Genomic DNA, 25,713 nt, shown 5'->3' on the forward strand with positions numbered 1-25,713 from the left:
GTCTGAGCTTTGTAAGGGACCAGAACAAATTGGGTTATGGTGAGAGTTCTCTGGAGCAGACCACTGATATCTTTTATCCTTGATTGGGGGAAAAAAAAAGGTGGCAAGGGAACTCTCTTGGTGAGTATGGGAGCACATGCCTGTCCTCTTTACATTTGAGAGCCTGACTCAGGAGTATTATAAATTCCAAGGTAATGTGGACTGTGCAAAGTGACTCTTACTCAACAAAATAAGATTAAATAAAATAAAATAAGAAGAGAAGAGAGAAAGCTTTTTGATAAGTGCACAAATCCCATTCTTGAAGGTGCCACTCTGAGGACATTACGATCTAGATGCTGGAATGCAGCCTCATTACCATGGGGGGAGTGGAGATTTTCTGTAGAATATTTATAAGCATACTGTCCCTGCTCACTTGCATATCTGTAAATGTGTGCCTGTTCTTCTCCAGGAGGATGTTTGGGATTTAAAGGTGAAGAAATTTTCATGCGAGCTATTCTTTCTTGTGCTTTTGGGCAGTTACTAACATTTTTTGAGCCTCATGCGCTGCACTTCCTTATTGCTCGACAAACACCCATTCCACAGAATTCTGTTGACAGAAATGTAAAGCTTGGGGCTGTGCACATCCGCATTTTTTTGTGTCTAACATTCTTTGGAGGATTTTACCCGGGGTTCCTATCCTGCAGAGGATGCCTCTGTTTGAAGATTTCAGGTACGGCTGATTAACACGGGCTCTGGGGAACCTGCTTTATAGCCTTGGCACAAAGATTGCTTTCTGGCTTTGTTGAAGGCAGAGTTCTTCTGCTTTATTATTCTGTTTGTTTTTAAATCGTTTCAGAAAGGACAACAAAGGTGCTTTTACTCCACTGTCTTTACCAGATGTGTGTCATATGTGTCAAAAATTCCTCAAAATGTCTACATGTAAGAGCTCCTTTTTTAAAGCTGTAAAGCAGGCTTTTCTCTAGCTTTGCATTGGATTAATCATTTCAACATTGCACTCAAAAGATTCAACCTTATGTTCAAAGTGTCACATTACTGAACACTCCTCTCTAAAACTTGTTTCAGAAATTGTAGGGGTTATATGTACATTTTGATGTTTTGTGTGCAGATTCACATATATTTGTGTGGACACATATTGTTTTATATTCTGTAGAAAAAGAAATGACATTTTGATAATATATGTATATATGAGACAGTCATATAAATAATCTTAGACTCTTTTTTGAGTTAATGGTTGAGAAATTTTACATGTTAGAAGAGGAGAAGATTTTGGGAATTGTTCTCAACTTCTCTGATTATTGATTGCATTCAAAGATCCATTAAAAGTAATTGCCTAATTGCAAATATCTTGTGCTCAACAACTTATAAGAATTCAAGGCATAAATGTGTTTAGGAAGTAAATTATCCCCTAAATAGGTGACCCTGAAGCCTCATGAACTAACTGTGCCTTCCTCACTTATTAATAAGCATCATTTCCAAGCAACCAAGATGTATTGAGTTGGGAGTCCCTAAGTGCGAGAGGGTCCAGAAATAGCTTTGACTTTTCCTTTTTTTAATTTACCTTGTGGAGCTATGGGGAATGAGCAATCCTTTAGTCTGTCAATATCACCAGCAAAGGCATCATATGAAGAGAAGAATGGGGAGGGGTGAGGTGATAGGGGAGGCCCAGCTGGGAAGATGGAATATCTATTTGACACAGGAGAAGGTCCTCAGACCTCTGTAAAGCTGAAATGTCAAAATCATCCACTGAAAAAGAACTGAGTCATCAGAATTTTGACATTGACAAGGCTCTTCTACACACAATGTGTGTGACTCCTGATACTTCTGTTATATTCATGGATAAGGACATTTTCTGTTTCTGTCTTTATCCTAGCAAATTTACATACTTACTTCACTAATTATTTTTATCAATATATCTATCTAAACAACTTCTCTTACTTATTTTCTTTTTTTATTACTGCCATTCAGTAAAAATGAATCAGACCATGTCCTGAGAAACACTTTATATCCTTATAACGTCATTTTTCTTATCTTTATCTAATTTAACTATTCAAGAGATAAGTGAAGTAATGCATCAAAAGCACTACAAAAGTAGAAAAGAATACAAATATGTGTTTCTTAACCAAAATAGTAAAATAATGCAGTACAGATCCTGGTATAATTTTTTCAGCCTCATTTTTTTTTTAAAGTAGAGAAATCATGTATACAGAACAGACAAGTATATTTTCTTTGGATATAGCTTTCTTTCAGTTAAAGTAAGTTTTCTAATTCTTCACTGGCGGGAATAGATGCCACTGCTTCCCATGGCCTCCTTTTACTCAGCAATGCTTTCAGGCAGGATTCAACCTTTGACAGGGTTATTGTTAAACCAAGCATAAACTTCTGAATCAGGAGATTTTCTTGTCCTTGCAATATAACACGCCATTAGGAAACAATACAGTATTCTGATAGGGAAATACTTCCGGGGCAAGTTTGTCTCTTCCACAAACAACCTCTGCATCTATGTCAATGTCCGTATCCTTACCCTCTGCTCGCTCACTTGTAAAATATAGAAAGTAATAGCTGATGGTAAAGTGAATGGAAATCTGGAAAACAAATTACTTGTAGGAAATGCTGTGCAAGTAAACAATTATAGACAGGTCGTGTTCATAGAGGCTTTTACTGGCTTGAAGAAATAGGAAGAGGAGAAATCTTGCCTTTCTTCAGTGTTGAAAATGGTAGTCTGTGGATAGTCTCTGCAGAGTACTCAGCATCTGAGAAGTGGGAACTACACCTAAGACAGGAGTCTTTCCATTTACTTTAATTTTACATGTGTGTCTTAGTGTATGACGTATGTTGTAAGTGGGAGGTGTTTATGTGTCTGTGCATAGCATGTGTGTCTGTGTGTATGCAAATGTGCATATTAGCTTATGCACGGAGGCCAGAAAAGAATGTCAGCTGTTCAGCCCTACCACTCTCCAGGCTATTCCCTTGAGATGATGTCTATCTCTGCACCTGGAACTAAGCTAGCATCCAGAAAGCCCCAGGATCATCCTGTTCCCATGCTGACAGAGCTTGGATGAGAGGTTTACCTACATCCACACAGGTTTTTATGTGGGAGCTGGAGATTTGAACTCACATCTTCATGCTGGCCCAGCAAGCCCTCTTATCCATTGAGCCATCATCCATTTTAAAACTTGGAGGAATATAACATTTTTTTGAACAAACATAATAAATTTTCTATTAAGTGCAATTTTATTACAGGTAGAAATTCCTTTACCAACGTGCCTAAATTAATGATGTTAATGTGAGAAGGGTTATTCAGGATGGCCCATTAGGCCAGTGGTTCTCAACCTGTGCATCATGACCCTTTAGTTTTCATATCAGACATGCTGCATATCAGTTATCTACCTTATGATTCTTAAAGGCAGTAAAAATGACGGTTATGAAATAGCAACAAAATAATTTTATAGTTAGCGGTTTCCACAACGTGAGGAGTTGTATTAAAAGGGAGGAGCATTAGGAAGGATGAGAAAACACTCCATTAGACCGTCAGTATAGTCAGGTGTTTCCTTATGAGTGAGAGAAAGAAAGACTTAGGCACACCAAGAAGAAAAGGGGGTTGATATGGTCCTGGAGGCAGAGAGTGGAACACTGTAACCACCAAGCAAGAACTGCCAGCAGCCACCAGAAGTTGGAAGAGGCGAGAATGGATCCTGCCACAGAAACTTCACAGAAAACACAGCCCTGCCAACCCTCAGTTCTTGCCCAGTGGAACAGATTTCAAGCTCTGGCCTCCAGAACCCTTTGTGCTTAGAGAAAATAAATTGTTTTCTGAATTCACCAAGCTTGGGGTAATTTCGTACAGCTGTTCCTGGGAGTTCACACCCTGACTGAAATGCAGTTTGGGTCATATTGAGTTAAATGCAATAACATGTTAAAATTAATTGTACTTGTATAAGACATCTTGAGGCTTGTTACTTCCTCCTGTGGTTCCTGCTCTCCTGGACTATATGGAACATAAAAATCGTAAGAAAATTGCTTCTTTGGACAGCCCAGAGAGAAGGTACTCTCTGTCTGGGAAATTGTGTCTAGAAGGTTGTCTTCTGTAGTCTATGGTTTCATCGTTAATATAAAAGCATGTCTCTATTTGTTAAATAAAGATGTGGGTAGCATGTTTTCAAGCAAAACATCCCTGTTATTTTAGTTCCTTTTATATAACTGTGCCTAGAGAAAAGTTTTAAAATATCGAGGATCTATTTTGGCTCACAATTTCAGAGGATTTAGTCTGTCAGGGTGAAGAAGTCACGCCAAGGTAGATCAGTTCACATCATGGTGAACTGAAGCAGCAAAAAGTTGAGGAGGATGCCAGGACATGATATGCCCCTCCCAACAAAGAGACTTCTCCAGTCTGGAGATTAGTGTTCACTGTCAACTTGATAGAATCTAGCATTAGTTGAGAGAAGGGTCTCTGAGCATGCCTGTGGATTATGCTGATTATATTGATTGAGGTGGAAAGACTCACCTGGATGGGATCCATCACCATCTGAGTGAAGAGAATTGGGCATCGGTGTGAATTGACCATTCTCTCTCTCCTCCCTGTGGGTGAGATGTGTGGCCAGCTACTTCAAGCTCTTGCCATCTTGACATCACGGTGAACTATATTCTTGAATTGTGAGCCAGGGTATTATAAGTCACTTTTCTCGGGATATTTTATCACATCAACAAAAGAGATATGAAGATATCCAGTGACCTTCTTTCCCCAGCTAAGCTCCAATGCTAACATTTCACTACTTCATATTATGACCTTATCAAAAACTTAATCCGTCTATTAGTCCATCTATTAGTCATGACTTTATTATGTCTAGAAACACCATCACAAAGAGAAAGAAAGAAAGAAAGAGAGCAGTGTTACCATGTTCCAAAGATTTCATTAATTTATACTTCTCCCCATATTCCACGTGTCACCTTCCACTGAGCATTTAAAATGTATTTTTTTTTATTTTGCAGAGCACTTACATCCAAGTGTTTACAAATATAAGCTCTTTCTCTCTCTCTCTCTCTCTCTCTCTCTCTCTCATTTAAATATACCATAATAATATTAAGATGGGATCCAAGTGAGGGTCGGAAAGAGATAATTCATGGTGCATGGTTCCATGTTCCCAGCCTTACCTAATTATGTAGAGCAGTCAACAGAATAACAGTAATTACCGGCAGCACACTGCAGTGAGTTAAAGAACTTCCACTGTTACTGTATGCTCGTCGGGTCCTTCAGAGGCTGCTATGATAAGTGACTTCTGATTTGCTGTGGTTTGTATGATGAGCACAGACAAACCTGTTTGAGGCAGGGGAAACCCATCTCTCCTGGCCCGAGTCAGTGCGGCCAGCACACAAGCATGAGCTGCAAATCTTGCTCTCTGTTTCCTTTTAGGCTTATGCATTTACACTTTCTGCTTTTGTTTTTGTTTGAACCCACATCCTCATGCCTGACTGTTAAGTGTTCTACCACTGAGATATGCCACCAGCTCAAATGCCTTTATGCTTCAGAACAACAACAACAAAAAGGCAGTGTTTTCCTGCTTCCTAAATAAATCGCTGCCTTATGCCAAATAATTCTACGCAGGACTGGAGAGATGGCTCAGCAGGTAAAGGTGCTTGCTGCCAATGCTGATGACCTGAATTTGATCCCCAGAACTCACATGCTAGAAGGAGAGAGATGACCCATCCCACACGTGCACCATGGCACATGCCTGCTCCCACACATTCACACACAAAGTCAGTAACTGTAGAAAATGGAAAAACCCATAGTAATTTTACTTGTTGTTAGAAGGAATTACAGACCTTTCCCAAAGCAGCATCTACCAAAGTGGAACTCTCCTGCTGTAGCTCCTCTTGGGTGCAGCAGAGTAATTTCACACAGAGCACTGTCAGATTGGTGCCAGCCTTGTGACATATAATCATGTCCCCTTCCAATCATCCCCCTTCTCATCTCTCATGTCTAATATTGACTTTAATCTGTACACTGAACCTCTGTGGCGCCTCCTTTCACATCCCAGAATGGCTCACCTAGTGGTCCCAATCCCCTTTCCAACGTCAAACCACTTTATTGAGGTATGATTGACATTAAAAGCTGCACCTGTGTGATCTATACAATGCCACAAATCTGGCAACAAGTGAACATTCAGGAAGCCATAGACACCGTCAAAGCCATAGACCCATCATGCACTTTTCTAAACTTTGTCCCACCTAGTTTATTATCACTTTTGGTTTGGGGGTAGTGAGAACATTTACTGTAAGTTCTACCCTAAGTCTCAAATACAGTACTGTTAAATACAGAAACTACCATTTAGAGTGGAATTCCAGATTTGAGTATTTGTCTATAGGAATGAAAATCTGGACCTCAAAGAGGTAAGTGTGTTCATGTGCTCACTACGGGATCCCTCATAACATCTAAGATTTAGGAACCATATAAAGGTTCGTTGACCAACGGATAAAGGGAATGTGGTACATTTCCACTGTAATGGGATATTGGTTAGCCTTCTTAAAATTCCCTGCTGCCTATATTATCATAGGAGAAACTCAAGAGTTGTCCAGCTAAGAAAAATAGGGCAGACCTAAAAAGACAAATACTATAGGGTCTCACTTATATGTGGGCACTAAGATCACAAAATTCAAAGAAACAAAGAGTGAAAAGAAAATGACAGATGGAGTTAAGAGAAAGGAAAAAAAAACTGGGGAAAAAAAAAAGATGGTCAAAAGCCACAAAATGTTTGGGAGCAGGGAGACAGCTTAGACAAAAGCATTTCTCATGCAAGCCTGATGACCTGAGTTCAGAACCCCAGGACCTGTGTAAAGAGCTGGATACTGTAGCACATACCGGAAACCCCCAAGCTTCACTATGCATTATCCATGTACATACCTGCAATCTCTCTCTGTGTGTCCATCTCTGTCTGTCTCTCTGTATTTGTCTCTGTGTGGGTCTGTCTCTCTGTCGCTCTCTGTATCTCTCCATCCCTCCGACACACACACACACACACACACAAACACACACACACAAGTTACAAACTGCCATTCAACTGTTCAGCCTTAATTAGGCTTCTATGTATTTTCTCTCAAACCCTAACCTAGTTTCCTCGATGTTGCCATATTAAAGATAACCCCTAATCATGTTTCTTCACTCACTAGCTCTTTAGTCCATTAGCAACGATGCCCACCTACTTTAATTGGGCATTTAAAACCCTCCACAACCTGACCTCACTCTACTCTTGAAATCCTGACACATCCCCATCATGTAACAGACATTCTAACAAGCATGAGTTCCGGTCCTCTTTCTAACCTCTTTCTGCTAATTCTTGTCTCAGTAAAGATGCTTACATAGCTCTTTAGCTTTGTCCTGTCCTTTCCTACCACTGTCCCAGCCTTAGAAAAATATTTTACCTGCTCTTCCAGGTTTCTCCATGAAGCCACCCAGAATGATTTTTATCAAAAGTAGCCATTCTTTACTTCCTGTTTTTATGCATGTGCTTAACCCATGCGCTTGCTTTGCTTTCTAAGTAAAACACCATGTTCTGTCTCATCTTGACTTGTGAGCTTTTCTCATTTCCCTATCAGGATGATGAAGTCATGCAACTAGAGGCCATATTTAAGTTATCCTTTCATTCACCACCATACCTGGCATATTCATGGTAGCTGTTAAATCAGGGGACAGAGAATGAGATAAAATGAGGCCCAGCTACACTGAGATGATGGGTAAGAGTGTGGCTCATGGTTGCATTCCATAGAAATTTCTTGGTGATAGATGATGAAGGGATAAAGCAGAATAGCAAAAGGAGGCTTTCCTTGTGTTGGAAGCAGGCCAGATCATTGGGGTTCACAGCAGAGCTCTTAGGCAGAGCGCTTGACCACATAGAATTCTTAAAGCTCCTTGGCTCCCTTCCTGCTGAGAAACCACAACAAGAGGGATTTGCTTTGAAAGAAGGAGGTCTGCACACATGATTATTCCTCTTCTCTAAACCCCAGGGGTGGGATGCTAGTAATTACTTTTGGATCTCTTCAGTGTAATTACACAATAATCCACATCCACCTATAAATACTGTGTCATTACATGGTATTGTCCTGGTAAACTCGACTGGGTTTCCTTGTTGGGTAATTACAGCTGTGCCACAGGGCAAAGATTAGCAGTGCTGAGAACTTCTAGCATTACACTCATATCTCAGCTGCAGGACACTTTCCATTTGTAGAAACACAAACTGTAAAGGAGAAGCAGGCTGGAGAGTTTGCAGTAATCAAAGAGTCCTTGCTGCCTCAAAGAGGCGGGTGGGAAGAAAATGTCAGAATATTTGACCTTCGTTTTCTCACATATCATCAAGGGAGAAAATAGTAATTGGAGGTCACGGATCACAGGTAGCCATGCTCGTCTGTTTATGGAACAGTTGAGAGTAACAACCAAATGCAACAGAGGAAGAGCTCACATGCATGAAAATGTGATCTAGAGAACCAAACTGAGGGTTGGCATGATTGTCTTTTCTAGAGTATCATAATGCCTTTAGAGAACATTTAGAAAATTCTTCTTGTCAAGCTCAGTGTCACAAGCCTGTATTTTCAGCCACATGGCAGTATGAGACGATGATGGCAAGACTAGCCTACACCAGAGAGGGAGATTAAGACCCATCTGGACAACTTATGTGAGACTATGTCTCACAACAAAAAGTCATTGTTAAAAAAGGGGAGGAAGTGCTGAGAGGTGGCTCTGCGGATGAAGCATTTGCTTCTCAATCATGAAGACCCATGTACCATTGCCGATGCCCACTTAAAGCAAACAAACAAAACCAAGAAAGAACCAAGCAAACAAACAAACAAACAAACAGAAAACCACTTGGGAGTGATGACACACGCTGTTTATCCCAAACCTGGAGAAATGGAGACAGAACCTTGATTCTCACCGACCAACCAGCCTAACCTAACCTACAAATGTAGAGTCAAAAACACCCTGAAGTCTACTTCTGGCTTTCACGTGCATGGGCACATGTGTGTACAAACATACACACACACACACACACACACACACACACACACACACACATACATGCCATACGTATGTACCTGCACTGTCCCCACATACTGTGGGGTAGGCCAGGGCCCAGCTTGGTGGTAAGTGCTTTACTAGCATGTGTAAGGACTTAAGTTTAATCCTCACTGCTGGAAAATAATCTCAGCCCCTTCCTCTTCATACTTAATGAGATTGGAAAGTTTGTACAAGATACTTTATGACAAAAAAAAAAGATATTTTACGACAATTTATAAAGAAACAAATGGAGATGGAAGGGAGGAAAAGTAAGAAATAAAGTTGCCACTAGGAAGATGGAGGGATGAAGGGACAGAGAGGAAGAAAGGAAAGGATGAAAGAAGGAAGAACGTTGACAGCAGGGAATAAACATCGTAATCACATCTCTAAATGATCTTGTGTGCCATTTCTGTGTGTAGTAGGAACACTACCATGAAATCAATCCTCTTGATAAACTTACACGCTCAACAGTTAGTGATTAACCACTGTTGTACACAAGACCTCTGAAGTCTGCTAGTCCCTTTATCTATCAAACAACTCATCACATCCCCTTTTCCTCACTCTCATGGATCCTCATTTCGTTTGCTGTCTCTATATGTGTGATGAAACTACAGATATCAAACCCTCTGACTTCAAAATGTATTACAAAAGGTATAACACTTTAGTGTGTGTTAGTAAGCATAACAGGAAATGGTATAGAGACAAGACATAATCCATAAACACATGGCCAACTGATCTTTGACAAAAATGCCCAGAATGTGCGACTTGACAAAGGGGAGTCTCTTCTCTAATTCATTTTCAGGGTTGTCTGGAGAAGTGTGCTGGACAAGACTCTACACAAATGATTCTTTTGAGGGGGTAGCATTGAATGGGCTGGAAAGGATACATAATGAAAAGCAGACATGGACTTTCTGCTCCCTGCATGTCTTTGAGTTCATTGATCAATTTCATGAGCTGAATAAACTGTGCGTCATATAAAATCACCAAGCCGCTGGGTATCCACTGAACACCCCGGTCCATCTGCCATTTCCCAAGGATGACCATGGCAGAGTTTGTACAGCAGAGACGTGGGCAGGTTATGCAGATAAAGTGTTTGGTCAGCTACATAGTGGTGAGCTCATCAGATACTCATGAAAAATGGGGGTCAAGAAAATTAGGTGGAAGTAAAAGCTATAGCCTTGAGTTTTTATGTGAAGTATAGTAAATAATTTATAAAGAATGACTTTATCCTTGTATCTCATTGCTTTTGTTTTTAATTCCTAAATTATGGTTGTTTTTCTATTATTGCTGCAACCTTTCTTTTTCTTTTTTAACTTTCAACTCTATTTATTCAGTTTTTCATGTTACATTGCCTTTCATAGTCCCCATTCTCCTCTCTTCCTGCTCCCACCCTCCCTCCCTCTTCCCACTCCCCTTCTCCTCAGGAAAACCCCCCCTTCAACCCACCCCAGCACTTCAAGTCGCCTCATGACTGAGCACATTCCCTTCCACATTGGGCTGGCAAGGCACCTCCACTAAGAGGAAGTGATTGAAAAGCATGGAACAGAGTCCATGTCAGAAACAGCCACTGCTCCCCTTACAAGGGGACCCACAAGAAGACTAAGTGGCCCATCAAGTATATATGTGTAGGGGGCTTAGATCCAGTCCATGCATGGTCCTTGGTTGGTGCTTTAGTCTCCACAGACCACCCCAACCCAGGCCCAGGTGAGTTGGCTCTCTTGGTCTCCACATGAAACTCCCATCCACTCTGGGTCTTTCTATCCTTTTCCCAACTCTTCCACAAGACTTCCTGCTCTCAGCCCAGTCTTTGGCTATGAGTCTCATCATCTGTTTCCATCCTTTGCTGGGTGGAGCCTCTCAGAAGACAGCTATATTAGGTTCCCGTTTGGAAGCATAGCAGAGTGTTGTTAGTGTCAGGGATTGGTTCTTTCCCATGGGGTGGGTCTCATGTTGGGTCAGGAATTGGTTGGACATTCCCTCTATCTCTGCTCTGTCTTTATCTCTTATATCTTGTAGGCAGGGTAAAATTTGGGGCGAAGTTTTTGTGGGTGGATTGGTGTTCCTCCTCCCTCCACTAGGAGTCCTGCCTAGTTAGAGGGTGACCTCTTCAGTCTCCATGAGCTCTGCTACTGAGGGTCTCAGCTAGAGTCGCCCCCATATCTTCCCTGGAGCCTACCCTGTTGTAGGTCTCCAGCATGCCTCAGAAATGACCCTTCCCGCAGTTCCTCTTCTTTCTGCAAGCCCTCTGTCCTCCTGGCCCTTCTCGCCTCATATCTGCTCCCCACCCCTATTTCCCTCTGTACTCCTTCTCCTATCCTATTCTGTCCCTTCAACTACTTTCAATTCTACTTCTCCTTCTGAGTGAAGTTCAAGCATCCTCCCTTGGGCCATCCTTGTTACTTAGCTTGTTTGGGTCTGTGATTTGTAGTATGGTTATCTTGAATTGTATGGCTAATATCAGCTTATGAGTGACTACCTACCATGTGTATATTTCTGGATCCGGGTTACCTCGCTCAGGATGATGTCTTTCAGTTCCATCCATTTACCTGTAAATTTCTTGATTTCCTTGTTTTTAATAGCTGAGTAGTATTCCATTGTGTAAATTTACCACATTTTCTTTATCCATTCTTCAGCTGAGGGACATCTAGGTTGTTTCCAGATTCTGGCTATTACAAATACTGCTGCTGTGAATGTAGTTGAGCAAGTGTCCTTGCTGAATGATGGGGCATCTTTTGGGTATATGCCCAGGAATGGTATGTCTAGGTCTTGAATTAGAGCTTTTTCCAATTTTCTGAGAATGTGCCAAACTGATTTCCAAAGTGGTGTACAAGTTTGCACTTTCACTAGCAATGGAGAAGTGTTCCCCTTTCTCCACATCCTTGCAAGCATGTGCTGTCACTTGAGTTTTTTTAGTTTTTGATCTTCTCCATTCTGATGGGTATAAGATAGAATCTCAGAGTTATTTTGATTTGCATTTTCCTGATAACTAATGACACTGAGCATTTCTTTTCTTTTCTTTTTGCTGATTCAGACATTTATTATATTTTATAATTACATTATTCTGAAACTGTAGAAGATATATGAGACTTGAGTGATTACCACAATAGAAAAAAAATTATGGTATATTGTTAGTACAAATGTAGACAAAATACAGATATAAGGTTTTCAGTGACACTAAACTAAAGTAAAACAAAGGCCTAATTTTCAAATTAAATCCTTCTAGAAATACGGTCACAGCAACAAGTTAACACACCACATTTCTAATCCATCAAAACAAGAAACTGCTCTTCCTAGACACTGTCCTCTTACCTTCTGAGATGCCTAACAATAGATGCTCTCTGTAGGATGAAGAGAACTGTAGGAGTTTGGATGAGCATCAGTCTTTTTTTTTTTTTTTTTTTAGCATTGTACATTGTTTACTATAAAGTTAATTGCTTGAAACAATACAGATTTTCCCTCTGATAATTCTGGGCGTTGGAAATCATAGTCAAGGTGTCAGCAACACCATGCTTTCTGCTTTCTGGAAACTTTGGGGAAGGAGCCATCCTTGAGCTGTCTATCTTCTGGAATCTGCCAGTATCCTTTGTTTTGTGGCTGTGTCTTCTTCTGCCTTCATAGGTCTTTTTTTTTTCCTGTGACTTTCTCCTCCTCCTCCTGCTCCTCCTCATCTTCTTCTTCTCTTTTATATTCACTTTACATCGCCCTTCCTCTTCCTCCTTTCCCCATTCCCCTATCACTCAGAAAAGGAGCCCCCCCTCCCACTAACCCAGGCCAGCACTTTAAGTCACATCAGAACTAAGCAGTCCTCTGTTGAAAATTCTATATTTAGCTCTGTATCCCATTTTAAATTAGATTATTTTTTTGTTGGTGTTTAATTTTTTGAGTTCTTTACATATTTTAAATATTAGCTCTTTGTCAGATGTAGGGTTGGTGAAGATCTTTTCCCAATCTGTAGGCTGCCATTTGTTCTGATGACAGTATCCTTTGCCTTGCAGAAGCTTTTCAGTTTCATAATGTCCCATTTACTAACTGTTGATCTTAGAGCCTGAGCTGTTAGTGTTCTATTCAGGCATTTGTCTTCTGTACCAAAGAATTCAAGCCTGATTTGTGAAAGTAGACCCCTATCCCTTATAAACTCATCTGCCTCACACGTGACTTTCCATTTCCACACATGGAAGGAATCCTAGGAGGCGAAGTGGCAGGTGTTTGGTGGCTGACTGTAGATTTAGAACTCTTTCGTTCTGTACCATTAATTTTTTCCATGTTTTACTGAAGGTTATTGGCAACTATGAATTAATCTTTCTCTTCCAAAACTATTGCGGCCTTGTCAAAGACCAAATCTATTTTTAAAGAGAAATTACAATTGTTGTTGTAAGAAAGAAGAATGTAAGTGGTTCTCATTTTGCTTCCTTATGTGCTGCTTGTCCAGTCTCATAGCATTGTGACATGATGTTGTCATCAACAAGGCTAGTGCTCAAGGAGTACCAAGCTACCGTGAACTAGTAAGTGGTAAGCCTGGTGATGGGTACATGAGGGGCTGTTAAGTTATTCTCTCTCCTTGATAAAAATGTCATCGCTTCACCACTATTAATGATTCTAGAAAAGAACAATGTTAGAACTGAGACGGGTTTTGAAATTTTCGTAAGTATTGCATTTTATGGGTGATGTAACTAAGGTCCAGACAGAGCAAGTTATTTACCTCCCAACTTGTAAATGGCACGAGACAGAAATGCAAGCATTCTGTAATCTGAAAGACTGCTTTCTGCATGATTCCAACTACGTGACATTCTGAAAAAGCCCAGAACCTGAAGTAGGTAAAACTTGGTTAAGTCACCAAGAATGATTCAACAATGTCTACCTGCATGTTGGCATGAAGGTACACCCACTTCAAACATTCACTCAAACACAATGCCAAGAGTGCAGCTTATTATCAACTGGGTTTGAGGTGGTAATAATGTATCAACAAAGATTCATAAGTTATAAGAAACACACTATTCAGGTGAAGAATGAGGCTCCTGGGGAAGGCTAAGCTATTCATGCTCAGGCATACATACACATACACATACACACACACAGGGAGAGAGAGAGTATGTGTGTCTTAGACTCATTGCTTTGTAATAATTGTATGGATACAGATTTTTCTGTCCACAGTTGAAGTAACAAGTACAGAAACTATTAAAAGTCAAAGTGGTCAAAATATAAACCAGTGTCTTTTGTATTTGTATGTGTGTATGTGAAAGCATATGCATGTTTTGTAGGTGCCTATGGAAGCCAGAGGAAGGTATAGGATCCCCTGCAGCTGGAGTTATAGGATGTTATGAAGTGCCTGAGATATGTTCTGGGAACTGAACTCAAATCCTCTGGAAAAACAGTAAGTGCTCTTAACAACTAAGCCATCTCTCTAGTTCCAGTGCCTTCAAATTCTTCCTTGGTGGCCTTTCCTTCTTCGATCACATTCCTTTTAAATCGAGTTGGTGTTTGCAGTTCCTGCACAACAGAGTAGAAAAAGGTATGTCCTTGTCATTGTACCTTTTTCTTATACCTGTTTCTATTGGACCAAGATTATTAATTTCTGATGAGAAGAAATCTATTTCTGAAATGTGTAGATGTTCACTTAAATTTTATGACCTACAAAGAATATCCTTGATCACGTGATAAAAATTATTTTTCTTTGTCTTTTTAATTCAGTTCACATTATTTAATGACTCTTTTCTGGTAGACTCACTATCAGTACTGTCTCTGGCCATGTTGATTTTCCAGGATAGTACGATTCCTTGAATCTATACTTTCAGCACCAAATCTAGAAAGTCTTAGACCAACCAGGCTATGCTGGCCTCCCTGAGGACATCTGTACTGGAAGGTCAGATGCCTCAGCCAAGGTCACACATCAAGTTCATGACAGGGGTCTAAGCTCCGTGTAACCTCTAAGTTGGTAAAATGTGTGGCCCAGGTTTGATCCCTGATGTTCCATCAACTGCTAAAGGCAAAGGGAGGGCAGATCATCTTTCTTTTTTGTATGTTTTAAATGGCATGCAAATCTGTTTGATTCCACAGTCTACCTGCCAGGCTTTCTAGTCCTAACGAAGGAGCTCTGATCCTGAGCTGCAGCTGTGACAGGTGTCCAGCTTTATACACACCAGAAATCCACTGCCCTGTCTTCCTGCTTTCTAGCTACCACACAGGTAAACAACCCCAGCCCACCACAAGTTCACATACAAAGGGCTGTGTGGTAGTAGCATTTATCTTGTATGTGTTCCATTTATCTTTGGCAAAAAGCTTCAGCCCCAAACTATCTTAAGTGATCTCAAAAAGACAGTGATAAGTACCTTCCCCCGTCATTATTGCTCCATTTTATCACAGTGGTGATAGTAATAATGGTGGCTGCAGCCCCCATCAAGTCCATTTAACATGGCTCATTTTCAAAAGCCACTCAATGTCTTGTGACAGTCTGGCCAGGCAGTATGAAAAGATCACTTAACCCCCATGATCTGAGGAAGACTTTGAGTGGGAAGAGAAGAGCCTACAGTCAGAGCCGAGGCGGCGAAAGGAGAGAAGGGATGAAAAAGACCATTGATTTTATGACAAGGAGCAGAGCCACTGTCAAAACTGAGCGGCACAAATTGAAGGAATGTTTCAATTAGCTGTTTGCAAGAGAAATCCCTCGCAAGTTCCTATTCGCCAGCTTCTGTCTTTGTTTCTTGGGTGTGTGCTTTGGCTTTTACGCCTGTGCATACCTGTTTGTTTTTAACATTAAGGAGGAACTCTAGAATTAGAACTTCTGTTAGCAATCACACGTATTGAGGCAGATGCATCCCAGTTTCAATAGGGGGTTACGTGGTGCTGCCGTGACCTCAGCAGTGACGGCCAGGGTGGAGAATATGGGCCTGGCTGCCACTCACGCCCCCTGACAGGAAACTGCTAAACCTGCTGCCTTTATTCTGCAGGCTCTGCGTTGAGCGAGTTCATCCATAACCTTTCTGGGATTGACTTAGGAAGGGTTGAAATTCTTAGCAAAGCCCCCTGGTTTCTGGAGGCCGTGGACATGGAACAGCACGGAGTGGGGGTGGGGGTGGGGGACAAACAGTGACAGTGTGAGGTAAATCAACTCTTTTCACTGTCTTGGGAAGGCTGCACTGTGAAGGAACATCTAGCAGCTGCTGTCGCCCAAGTACCGTCAGACTGGAGACTTCGATAATACAGCTGATCATGGAGCCGGAGTGCCTGGCCCAAAACTCGCTTCTGTCTCTCATTGGCCGCATAGCCGTGAGTTTCAGAGACTTTGTCAAAAGAAATGGGAATAGTAAGTACTATTGCGTAATGCACTTGTGAAATCGGGGCGAAATCATTCACGTGGAGTGTCTGGGAAATAGTTACTCCTACAGGCAAGTGATGCTGATTCTGCAATCCACATAATATTTATAATTTTAGCTCAGCATTCTGAAGTCCTTAGTAAATTAATTCCTTTCAAGAGATCTCAAATTATACCTGTTTTTATAAAACAGACTAAAGGTCACTTAGGCTTAAAAAGTTTTTTTAAAAAAATTAAAAAGCCCTTTTAAAGTTCAGGTTCCATTACCCAGGGACCTTGTGATCTTGATAAGTCTTAATCACTGTATTTAACATCAAGGATAATGTTACAAGATAGCCGAAAGTTCAAGGTTTCGAGGTGTCAGAACCTGCTTTTGAATATTCATTCTGCCACTTTCTAAAGAAATGATATTCTAAATACCCACAGAACCAGCGTCCTGGTTTCTATTCTTCAGGGTTCAAATGCCATTTCCCTCAGAATTTTTCTTTGACCTTTCATTCTACACTCTCATTGCTCCCTAGGACACTTCCTAGAATCATTATGAAATGATCATGTAATTATTGTCCTTATTTTTACAAGCTTCAAGAAACTTAGTATTTTTTTTTCTCACACTAGTATCTTCTTGTCTGGTACCTCGCAGGTGATGATTTTCACAAATGAATAAAGGTGTCTAAGCAGAAAAATAACAGGATCCAAACTTCCTTTCAATAAGTTGCTGTTTTAAAAGATACTGTAAGGAAAAAAAAATGCTGAAAGCAGAAATTGAACTGGACACGAACACTGGTTTAGGTGAGATGCCAGTGGCTTGGATGAGATGGAGCTAATAGAGGCTGTGAGAAGGAAGTTTACTCTAGAGCTATTTCATAGTCTGACCTAAAGGTTTTGCTAATGAATCTGATGTAAGAAACAAAACAAACAGAAGAACCAAGCTTGATTTCATGGAGTGGGCCTGAGTGAATAGGATAGATGGGCAATCATGGCTTTAGACAGAGAAAGCTGAAGAGTCAGATATACTTCAGCAGCTTGAGTCCATTTTAGGAATATCTTTAATTATTGTGCCTATGCCTATAAGACTTCCAGATGGACTTGTCAAGCAAGCCACTGTTTGCTTACTCCTGTTTTTAATAGGAGGTCAGAGCTGGAGACAATAGATTCATAGTGAAAGTAAGTGAGACAGAATGAGATCACCCAACAGGTCTGGGGCAGGGATGACTTGCTAGAGCAGTCTCATGCAGAAAGTCAAGGGTGATACCAAGTCGAAAGAGAACCATGAGAAAGCAGTCACTAAAGGAAGAAGAGTAGGCCCTTCAGATGGAAGTGAGTTATAAGCCATATGAAGTAATGAGGAAGCCTAGAATTTCCCAGTTGGTTTTGCAAGATGATGATCATTACAAATCTTGACAAGAACTATTTTAACATGTACTGGGAAAAACAACAACAACAAAAAAAGGAATATGATTTAAAAGTTCATTTAAAAGAAAATGAGAAATCATAAGGGAAGATTTGATGAGATACCAAAATGAGATTGTTTTCATTCTCGGTGGGAATAGCTAAAATCAGCCCAATAGGCTGCACTCAGTGATGGTGAAACTGTGAAGCCTAGGGAAGACTCGCACCACCGTCCCAGTGGCATGCCGTGGGTTCCATACAACCACGCCAAAGAATTGTTTGACAGTTTCCTTTAAATGAAATATTTACTTCCTAAAATATTCAACTTACCCACTGCTAGAGAAACTGAAGCATCTATGCATACAAAAACTTGCACACAGATCTTCCAAAAAGTCTCTTCCTGTTAACTTAAAGCCATGAACAACAAAAACACCCAACAGAATGGTTATTCAAATCACACTACATTAACACAACTAAATGCTTCTCCTTAACAGAGCAGAATGCCATACCTACAGTCACATTCTATTGGTTGCTAAATTTAAAAATATATACAATACTCAAGAATATAAGTCAGACTCAAAATAGTGATTATGTTGTGATTCCATTCAGAGCTGAATTCTCCCAACTTGCTGTACTATATAGAAATAATTCTTGGGGGCAGGGGGACACTAGTTGTTGAGTAAAAGAACATAAAGGAGATTTCTGGGGGTGTTAAAAATCATACCATTCTGGGTCTTTTTAAAAGATGCTTCTTATTTAAGTATAAGTATGTTTAATATCTCAGATCTGTGCATTTTATTAAAGATAAACACCTTAACTTATAATTTAAAAAGTCAAACAAGAGGACTGAAAACAATAGGTTTTGCACAACTCTGCAAAAAAAGATTTAGAATGGAGGTCAAAGGAATTAGTAGATAATTGGAAGAACAAAGAGAGTTAAGAAAGATTCCTTTTGCTCTTGTTTTGTAAAAGAGAACTTCATATTTTCATACTGGTGTAAATGATCTAATGGAGATAAAAATACGTGATCATACGCTGGTTTGAGATGCCTTAAGTTTCAAGCTTGTCACTAGGAGAAATTAGCTCTGAAGCACTTGACATAGAGCCTGACAGGTAGTTAGGGCTCCTCTTGTTATACCTCATAGTGCCCTTATTCCACAATGGTGTAATGAAATACTAAAAGCGAAGGATTTTCTGCCTCCAGTCCAACAACAGTGCACAGAAACCCTTTTTGCTCCTTTTGACTTTTTCTTTGTGTTCTCTCTGATGGCTTCTCTCTATGAGCTTGTCACCCCTGCCACTTCACTGCCACTGTTTATGACAAGGTCATCTATGACTCTCTAAGTCTGAAATTTTCAATGCCGTCAGCATCAAGCTGAGGAATTAAGATGCAGAGTTACTAAACTCTTAGAAATGAATCTCTCATCAAGTAAATAAGCCCAGACAGTCACTTACTGCAGAGATTTTAGCTTATCCTTTCTTTTAACATAGTTGGTCTGGTCAGTTGCTGCTTGACTTTCAAATGTACATTTAGATTGTGTTTCCATGTTCTTATCCACTAGATTACTTGTCTTTACAGCTCAGAATTTTTGTCGGCTACTACTTATGGATCTAAAATTAAACTGACCCCCTCAAAGGGAAGGGGAGTAGGGACTGATTCATATAATTTTAATGTTACAATCAAGTGGTAAAGAAGTTAAACTCTCTTAACATCTCTTTACCCATCTAATCTTTGTGTTCTGTTTTCTTTGGAAGGATTTATTCTGTGACAATTTCTCCCAAAATATTGATAAAAGCTGGCAAGTCTAATGAATGGAATACTTTACACAATCCACTCATTCTAACACAGATCCCGAGTCTTTGTTTAGTTCAGATATACTGAAGTGTAAGGAACTTTGGGTGACCATCTGCCAGAATAGCCTACCACAGAGGGCCTCTGAATGGTTATACTCAGCAGGGTATCAAAGCAGGTGCTGGGATTCATAGCCAAGCTTTGGGCAGAGTGCAGGAAATCTTATGAAAGAAAGGGAAGATAGAAAGATCTGGAGGTGACAGGAGCTCCACAAGAAGAGCAACAGAACCAAAAAATCTGGGCACAGGGGTCTTTTCTGAGACTGATAATCCAACCAAGGGCCATGCATGGAGATATTCTAGAACCGCTGCACAGATGTAGCCCATGGCAGCTCAGTGTCCAAGTGGGTTTCCCTAGTAAGGGGAACAGGGACTGTCTCTGACATGACCTCAGTGGCTGGCTCTTTGATCACCTCCCCCTTATAGAAAAGCAGCCTTATGAGGCCACAGAGAAAGCCAAGGCAGCCAGCCCTGATGAGGTCTGATAGGGTAGGGTCAGATGGAAGGGGAGGAAGATCTCCCCTATTGGTGGACTTGGAAAGGGGCATGGAAGGAGATGAGGGAGAGAGGGTAGGATTGAGAGGGGCTGGGGGGGGGCTACAGCTGGGATAAAAAGTGAATAAACTGTAATTAATAATAAATAAATAATTTTTTTAAAAAAGGAAGATAGGGCGGTCCACAGCTGTCAGTCATGAACTTACAGCAAGAAATTCATTCTAAAATATAGCACAAATGGACTCTAGTCTATTTGGTATTCTACTAGAATACCATTCCCATGTGAAACCTCATTAGCACAACATTTATTTTCTACATTCCTGTACATATTCCAAAAAATAATACTAATAAGCTCTGAATATAGCACACAGAGTCTCCTCCTGGTTTCCCTGACTCCTGTACTGTCCCCTCCCCAGCTTACAGAAATGGTTCTTTGGAGGATCAAAAAGGACAAAGAAAAAGCCCAAGTTCAGATTATGGAAGGTTAAACTCGGTAAGTGGAAGAAGAAAGCTTGAAAAATACAGCAGTTCACAAAAGGAATCAAATGACTATAGCCAGAGGATGTCTCAATAGGTGAATATTTGAAAAGAACACCTGCTCATGTACCTTGGTGTAAGGGGAAGTGCTCCAACATTAAGATATATAAGAACTCTTAGCAGTGGGGAATAACGTGAACAAAAAGTCAAAGGCCTAAAGTGCTATGGAACATCAATGACTTATCTTGGATAGTAACATGTGAAAGGAGTTGTGGCTGAATATTAATTGTGAACGTCTATCATGTTAACATCTGCCAAAGAGCATTGGCCATAGAAAATGTGCTAAGTGTCCATGGCTACAGAGATGAACCCTATGCACAGTCTCAGAAACCTTGACTCCTGGGCTACCATGTCCACTCTTGTGGCTGAAGGGTCAAACTAACAGTTAAAAAAAAATCATTAAATATTTTTCTCCCTGACATGAGAATCAACTTCTTTTAGAAGTATTTATTTTGGTGGGGAAACCTGGGTGGATTGGAAGCAGAGTGACCGGGGTCAAAACCTGGGCCACAGTAATCCTCTAGCTCTACCATTAGAGCTGTAAGTCTAAGCCCTCTATCCCAAGGATCTTATGACCTCAGAACATCCCTACCAGCTGGGAAACAAATTAGGCAAACAAATGAGCATCAGGGAGACATTCCACACTTAAAGCACAGCAGAGACTGAGACCAAACCCTCAATAAGACACAATTTCCCTAAGATACCCTGTGTTCACTCAGGTAGAGTGCTCAAAGGTAAACCTTCCCTCAGAGACTCTTATCTCCCATGTAGATCGTCTTTCCGCTTACAGAGTCAGCACCACCTATCTGGGGTGTTAGCACACATAGCCCCCATTTCATACTGTCTTCATGTAAGGGAAATCACATGAATCTAGGATGTGATCATAGCACCTAGGAGCAGCTGCTCTTGCTGATGCTAGAGAGCCTACTAAAACACAGCTGCTCTCCGGCCCAGAGGGTGCCCTCCTGAGCAGGAGCTGGCAAACCATCCAGGCACCTGTTTGTATAAATAAAAGATTTACTTGAACATTTTTGTCTTTATTCATCTGTGTAGTGTCTGTGGCTGATTTGGTCTTACACTGTCGGAGCTGTATTACTGTCACAGCGCACACATGGCCTACAAATTCTAAAGGAAGACACAGTGGGTAACATGCACCAAAAGGGATAAGATAGGGTTCCAGGAGAGGGAACAGGTCTCCATTTCACTTCCAGTGACATGCTTCACTTCATGTTCTGTGCCCCCAGTGGTTCCAAGCTGTGCAGGGACACATTCCAGGCCTGGATTCTCAAAGCAGCATGCCTTTTAGGAGACATTAAAAAAGAGCCCTACTGAATTATACAGAACTAGGTGATGATCTTCAACAACAAACAGACAAAACCGTTTTAGTGGCTCTGAGAGAAGAGCATGCTCATGACAGAAACGTGTTCCTGATGTTCCCATGAAGCACAAGCGGCCACCTCACACTGAGAGGAATGAAGCCAGAAGTCCCTCCAGATTCCATCTCCACTACAGAAGTTCATGCCACCCAAGGCTTGTATCTTGGTTATGTTGAGTTTTGATTAAAAAAAAAATTTACCCTGAGAGAGGCAACCCAAGGACTTGAGTTAATGTGTTTCCGGTCTGTAGATCATTTATTCATGGTTGCGAGGCTGGGTGAGGCATGGTAGCAAAGCCTGAAGCAGCTGGTCACATTAGGCCTGCAGTCCGGAAGAGTGATGAGTTTCCCTGCCCAGCTAGCTTCCTCCTGTTTATTCAGTCAGGACTCTGGCTTAGGGAGTGCTGTTGCCTTCCTTCAGCCTGGGTCTTTCCTCCTGGATCAACCCAATGGAGATAATGCCTCACAGGCTTTCCCAGCACCTAACCTAACCTATGCAATGCCACACAGGTATGCCTGGAGGCTCACCTCTTAGCTCATTCCAGACCCTGTCAGGTTGCAAGTCTGCATTAACCACTACAGTGCATCTCACAGAACAACCCAAAACTCAAGTGTGTGCAAAGAAAGGCCATGACCAACTGTGATGTGACATGGCTTGTGGTGTGCTTCAGACACTTCATAGCATCTCGCATGTGACAACTGGATTGAGGCAATTCTCACTGCCTGACTACAGACACCAATTCGGGAGCTTGAACTCAGCCATGGGAGGAATATGCTTGCAGTGGGAATACAATGAATGGCTAAATATTTTCAGTACAACACCGAGGCATCTTGTTAAACAGTAGTCATTCCTTGTCTCACTGTCATGTAGGCAGAGACTTTGTCGAGGATATTATAGTTCTCTTCATTGTTGCTTCGCTCTCCCTTTTCATCTCAGTTATCTGCTTCGAGAGAGTCCAGCCTGAAACATGAATTTTATTTTATTCAGTTGTTATTTATTTCTTTATTTTTATTAATTAAGTTATTTATTTACTTCACAGCTTTCCCTCCTTCCCTTCATCCTCGTCCCTCCCTTTCACCTTACCTCCCTTCATCTTTTTCTCCTCCCCCTCTCCTCAGAAATGAGGAGGCTTCCCATCAGCCTGCCTTAGCATATCAGGTTGCAGTAGAACTAGGCACATCTTCTTCTATTAGACTAGACAAGGCAGCCCAGTTAGGGGAAAGGGATCCAAAGGCAGGCAATGTAGTTAGGGACAGCCATTGTCCCTACTTTAGGATTCCTGCATTAAGACCCCTCTTCCATGTCCACTGAGAGGGGAGGTCCTCCTCCTCTTCCATCTGATCCTAGCTTATCAAATCTCATCAGGACTGGTTGCATTGTCCTCCTCTGTGGTCTGGTAAGGCTATTCCCCATTGGGGGGGGAAGGAATCAAAGAGCCAGCCACTGAGTCAGAGACAGTCCCTGTTTCCCTTACTAGGAAAACGCACTTGGACACTGAGCTGCCATGGGCTACATCTGTGCAGGGGTTCTAGGTTATATCCATGCATGCTCCTTGGTTGGACTATCAGTCTCAGAAAAGACCCCTGTGCCCAGATATTTTGGTTCTGTTGCTCTCCTTGTGGAGCTCCTGTCCTCTCCAGGTCTTATTATCTCCCCTTCTTTCATAAGATTCCCTGTACTCTGCCCTAAGTTTGGTTATGAGTCTCAGCATCTTCATTGATACTGCTGAGTATAGTCTTTCAGAGGCCCTCTGTGGTAGGCCTCCTGTCATGTCTTCTTATCCTGTATGTTTCATTTGGCTCCCTTATTTTGAGTAATTTTGCCACAACTCCATATCCATTCTTTGAACACAATGTCTGACTTTTCTTTGGCCTCCATCCTTCCCTGTCCTGTGAAGTAAGATGGCCTCCATCCTTCCCTGTCCTGTAATCTCTTCCAGGTCTGCCCTAAACTTGCCCAGGATTTAGACTTCATCTTTGAACTGGTGTATACCAGCCTCAGCCACCTGGGAATGGGGGGAAGCCCTCTCACATCCCATCTGAGTTCTCCATAAGGGGAGACCAGGGAGCCAGTGGTCCCTGATAATTTGGAGGATAAAAAGGACTGCACCATTCCTGGAAGAAGAGAAAAAGATGTTTTCTCCACAAGTTGAATTTTACTTAACTTAATTCCAGTAAGGCTGGTTTTTGTGATAACAGCTGTAATTTCGAAGATCAGATCACACTTGCCAAAAGTTCTTCCCAGCAGAAGGCCATGTGTCAGGGCATAGTGTTTGAAGGTGAAGCTTAGATACAGAAAACACGGACAGGACAGTTTTGGTGACAGTGAAGTTTTGGGTGAGGAATAAGAAAAGCAGACAGAGAGAGAAACAAAAGATTACAGTAAAATGATACAATTAAGGAAGTCTATGAATAACTTTTATATGGATTTTGGAATACTTTTCTCCACATTTCTGTTGAGACCAAAAGTAAAGATTTCTAAATTCTCTGAATGTAATTTGTGATTTCCAAAAATGTGATATTACTATTGCTACAAGGCTTGGTATATTAGACTGGTTTGTACGTAGAGTTATTTCTCTTTCTAACTAACACACATGAGAACTAAATCATCTAGGAATAAATCTGAGTAAGTAGAAATTCAGGCCAAACACTTGGAGTCCTGTGTGATATCAAGACACTTCTCATGTAAATGAGATGGTATATTATATATAAAATTCCAATAAATATTTCCTTTTCGTGTTCCTTTTCATTGTTTCCTTTAGTTAGGGTTTCTGTTGCTGTGATAAAACACCATGACTAAAGGGAGAGGAAAGGATTTATTTCATCTTACACTTCCACATCACAGTCCATCATCACAGGAAGTCAGGGCAGGAACTTGAAGCAGGAATTGAAGCAGAGGCCAAGGAGAACTGACTGGGTTGCCTTTCATGTCTTTCTCAGCCTGCTTTCTTATATCATCCAGGAATGTGGGTGGTGGGTCTTACTTTATCAATCACTAATGAAGACGATGCTCCAAAGACTTGATGACAGGCACCCCCAACTGAGGTGCCTCGTTCCAAGTGACTTTACCAAGATGACAAAAAACTAACCAGAACACCTGTCTCATCTTCTCTTCAGACACAAGATGTTAAAATTTCATCTTTAACAAACAGGTTATAAAACTATCTCAACTGGCGAAACAATATTTTGCAGAAAATGAGAAAAGAAAGATGAAAATGTTAGTGTTGAGTCATTAGCTACTCACTGTCTTCCTGCCCTTTAGACACAATCTCCAGGCCCAAAACACTTCTGATTCTGCCACTACCCAGAACATTTTTAAGAAAATCAGCTCCCTTTTCTGTAATGTCCTCAGCCTTTTCTGTATTTCTTACATTTCTTCATGGTTCCATTTCCTCCTTCATCATTGAATCATGAAATATTTCACTTATGCATCTCTTTAAAAAAAATCCAAGAACATTTTAGCATGTGTGCTGTGTACTTCCTCCCCCCAAAAGGCAGGAAAGATCTACCCATAGCAGAACTTAAATATTTTATTTTACTTTTGATTTCTGTGTATAGAGGGAGGTACATATGCATGTAGGTGACTGGGAAAGCCAGGATATGGTATTGGCTTCCTAGGATCTGGAGTTACAAATGTTGTGAGCCATCTTACACAGGTGCTTGGGATCAAACTCCAATCCTCTGGAAGAGCACAAAATGCTCTGAACCAGTGACCCA

This window comes from Psammomys obesus, unplaced genomic scaffold, assembly GCF_907164565.1.
Source record: "Psammomys obesus unplaced genomic scaffold, mPsaObe1.curated_primary_1811, whole genome shotgun sequence".
Lineage (NCBI taxonomy): Eukaryota > Metazoa > Chordata > Mammalia > Rodentia > Muridae > Psammomys > Psammomys obesus.